The sequence below is a fragment of the Zootoca vivipara genome, chromosome Z2 (genome assembly GCF_965207765.1).
Source record: "Zootoca vivipara chromosome Z2, rZooViv2.hap1.1, whole genome shotgun sequence".
Taxonomy (NCBI): Eukaryota; Metazoa; Chordata; class Lepidosauria; order Squamata; family Lacertidae; genus Zootoca; species Zootoca vivipara.
The window spans coordinates 6,643,691-6,647,478 of NC_142585.1; the positions used below are offsets into that span (position 1 = coordinate 6,643,691).

At 46.4% G+C, this 3,788-nt stretch overlaps 1 pseudogene; it reads left to right on the top strand.

Moving 5' to 3' along the window:
- The first annotated feature begins 208 nt into the window (after nucleotides 1–208).
- Nucleotides 209–920, top strand: LOC148686542 (uncharacterized; annotated as a pseudogene).
- Nucleotides 921–3,788: the final 2,868 nt, after the last annotated feature.

The window sequence follows — 3,788 nt, forward strand, 5'->3', positions numbered from 1 at the left end:
TTTTAAAAAAAACATTTTAATGGTTTATAACTGGGCTGTAAGGACACTGGGTGGGATGAGCCTGGGAGGAGAAGAGGGGGAAGAGCATGGGGAGGCAGGGTGGGTAAGGGGCACACAACACAGGCAGTTAGTGATTGTGCTGTGTGGCAGCCACTCCTCCAACCTGGAGAATTGTGGTTGTCATATCAGCCAGCCCTTGGGTCTGTGACTGCTGCTGTTGAATGCTGGGTCGACCCAGAATAAAATCTCCCTCATCCATGATCTGATTATGGATGAGGAGGCTGATCTGGCATGTATCACTAAAACTTGGGTGGGTGAACAGGGTGGAGTTGGTCTCACCCAGCTGTGCCCGTCTGGGTACTCAGTGCAGCACAGTCAAGACTCAAGGGTTGGGGAGGGGGAGTTGTTGTGGTTTATAGAGCTCTCCAGGCTCTCTCCAGATTCCCTCCAGTTGGAGGAAGGAATCTAGGGTGTGTGTTCCTGGCTTTGGGCAATCGGGACAGATTAGGGATTCTTCTGGTTTGCTGTCCAGCAGTCTCCCCGCCTGAGCTGACAGAGTTGGTCTCGGAGGCTGTGTTGAGGACTCCAGAATGCTGGTTCTGGGAGACTTCAACATCTATGCCCAGACAGCTGGCTTAGGACCATGGGGCTGTCCCAACATGTCACCAACCCAACAAACATGGCAGGCCACACTCTGGGCCTTGTTTTCTAGACTGGGCAGGAAGAGAGTGATTTGAAGGTGGGGGACATTGACACCACTCTCTTGTCATGTTCAGATCACTTCATGTTGAGATTTAGGCTGTCAGTACCTTTCCTCCTCCACAGGCAGGGGACCTACTAGGAAGGTCCGCCCTTGGAGGTTGATGGATCCAGTGGGATTCCAAACAGCTCTGGGTTGGTATGACTGGTGCCCCTGTTGAAGCCCTGGCCGACCTCTGTAATATCTGAATGGCTTGGGCCATTGAAACAATTGCCCCTGAGCGCCTTCTCCCACTTCGTGGAACCTGATTGGCTCCCTGACCATTAGGTCCAGTCACGAACGACTGGGGTTGTGACACTCATCTTGGCTTACTGGCCGAGGGAGCTGGTGTACAGCTTCCGGATCATGTGGCCAGCATGACTATGCTGCTTCTGGTGAACCAGAGCAGCGCACGGAAACACTGTTTACCTTCCCGCCAGAGTGGTGCCTATTCATCTACTTGCACTTTGACGTTCTTTCGAACTGCTAGGTGGGCAGTTATCGAGCCTACCTAGCAGCAAAGGCAGCAAAGAAGGCTGCATCCTTATTATGTCATCTGGCAGAGCTTCTCTGGGTTGTATGCCCAAACAAGGTGAAGGCACCAATGGTAGCTTGCTGTGACTTGTTTGCAAAGCATTTTGAGGATATAATTGCTTGTATCCGCCAAAACCTTGACTCTGCTGTTATAGCAGATGAATCTCATGGGGTGTCCAGAGCACAGTCTTGTCCTGTTGTGTTGGATGAGTTTCAGTTGGTAAGTGTTGAGGATGTGGACAAGGACCACTTGCACCCTTGCCCCTCTTAGCTGATAAAAACCAGCAGGGAGAGAACAGCTGTCTGGGCCAGGGAGGTGATAAATGCTTCTTTATGAGAGGGGGGTGGTCTCTCTCTGTTTGAAGGAGGTAGTGGTAAAACCTTCTTAAGAAACCTTCCCTGGATTTAGAAAACCTAACTAACTACCAGCCAGTTGCTAACCTTCCTTTCCTGAGCAAGCTTCTGGAGCAAGTGATTGCAGACCAGATCCAGGTGCTTTTGGAAGAAACTGATTTTCTGGATCCATTTCAATCGGGGTTTAGGCCTGGTTTAGGCACAAAAACTGCTTTGGTCACCCTGTATGATGACCTCTGTTGAGAGAGAGACAAGAGGAACATCTCCCTGTTAATTCTTCTCAACCTCTCAGCGGCTTTCGATATAATCAACCATGGCATCCTTCTGAAGCAACTCTCTGAACTAGGGGTGAGTGGCACCACTTTGTGCTGGTTCTAGTCCTACTTGGATGGTCATTCCCAGAGGGTGCTTCAATGTGGGGTTCCACAGGGCTCAATCCTATCCCGAAGTTGTTTAACATCTACATTCTTCTTCTTCTTTGGCGATCACTCGTAGCCGAGTAAGATTGTCTTCCAAAAACATGGTTTTAACAATGGGTTCGTAAGTGACTGTGTAGGCCAATTCTGGATCCACACGTCCTTTCACAGTGGGGACATTGGTTTCCAGGCAGGAGTTGATCACGGTGTGGATTTGCCAAGCGTGCCTTCCTCTTAGCACGTTTCTCCCTTGCGTCCTGAGATTGAGTTTCTTCAAAACCCATGACACCTTTGATAAAGGCTGTTCTCCAACTGGAGCGCTCGCAGGCCAAGGGTTTCCCAGCTGTCAGTGTTTATACTACATTTTAAAAGATTTGCCTTGAGACAGTTTTTAAACCTCTTTTGTTGACCACCAGCATTACGCTTTCAATTTTTAAGTTTGGAATAGGGTAGTTGCTTTGGAAGACGATCATCAGGCATCTGTACAACATGACCAGTCCAACAAAGTTGATGTTGAAGAATTATTGCTTCAACACTGGTGATCTTTGCTTCTTCCAGTACACTGATATTAGTTTGCCTGTCATCCCAAGTGATGTGTAAAATTTTTCAGAGACACCATTGATGGAATCTTTCAAGGAGTTGGAGATGGCGTTTATAAGTGGTCCATTTTTCACAAGCATATAGTAAGGTTAGTAGTACAATAGCTTTGTAAACAAGCACATTGGTTTCCCTGCAAATGTCCTGGTCCTCAAACACTCTGCACTTCAATCGGGAGAAAGCCTCACTTGCAGAGCTCAGGTGATGCTGGATTTCGGCATCAATGTTGGCCCTTGTGGAAAGGTAACTGCCTAGGTAGGAGAAGTGATCAACATTTTCCATCTGTTCTATATATGATTTCTACTCTGGTGGGGAGTTTCCCATCGACAAAGTGTAGGATCATGGCAATGAAAATAATGAATAGAGTTGGGGCAATAACACAACCCTGTTTAACACCTGATCCCACTGTGAATGTTTCACTTTGAGAGCCATTGTTATTTGAGATTGTTGCTGTTATATTGTTATGGAGGAGCCAAATGATGTTTACAAATTTATCTGGGCAGCCAATTTTCAGAAGGACAGTCCACAAGACATTACGATTTACAGTGTCGAAAGCCTTAGTCAGGTCACTAAACACCATATACAGGGTTTGGTTTTGCTCTCTGCATTTTTCTTGAAGCTGTCAAGCGGTGAAAATCATGTCCACTGTCCCCCTAGAAGGCCAAAAAACCATTCTGGGATTCAGGAAGGGTTACCTCAGATATTGTTACCAGACAGTTTGCTAAGATCCTCGCAAGAATTTTGCCGGCCGCAGCTAATAGACAGATGCCTTGATAGTTTCCACAATCACTGATTCAATTTAAAATATTTCTATACCACCCTTCCATTAAAAGAAAATCCCCAGGGCAGTTTATGACATATCAGAGAACAATACAGAACCAACATCTCATAGCACAATAAGAACTTTCAAAGGCAGCAGCTATAAACCACTTAAACAAAGTTAAATCCCATTCAAGATGAAAAGCCTGGATAATTTTTATCTATTTTTATTTGGTTAGCTGGAGGGGGGAACGAGATACCACTACAAAAAGGCCCCCATCACACCTTACTTCTGATGGAAGGGGCAGCCAGATGAGCCCCCACAAAAGAAAATAATAATATGATAATAATTGGATTTCTTCCCCATTCTTCCCCATAAGATCCCTGAG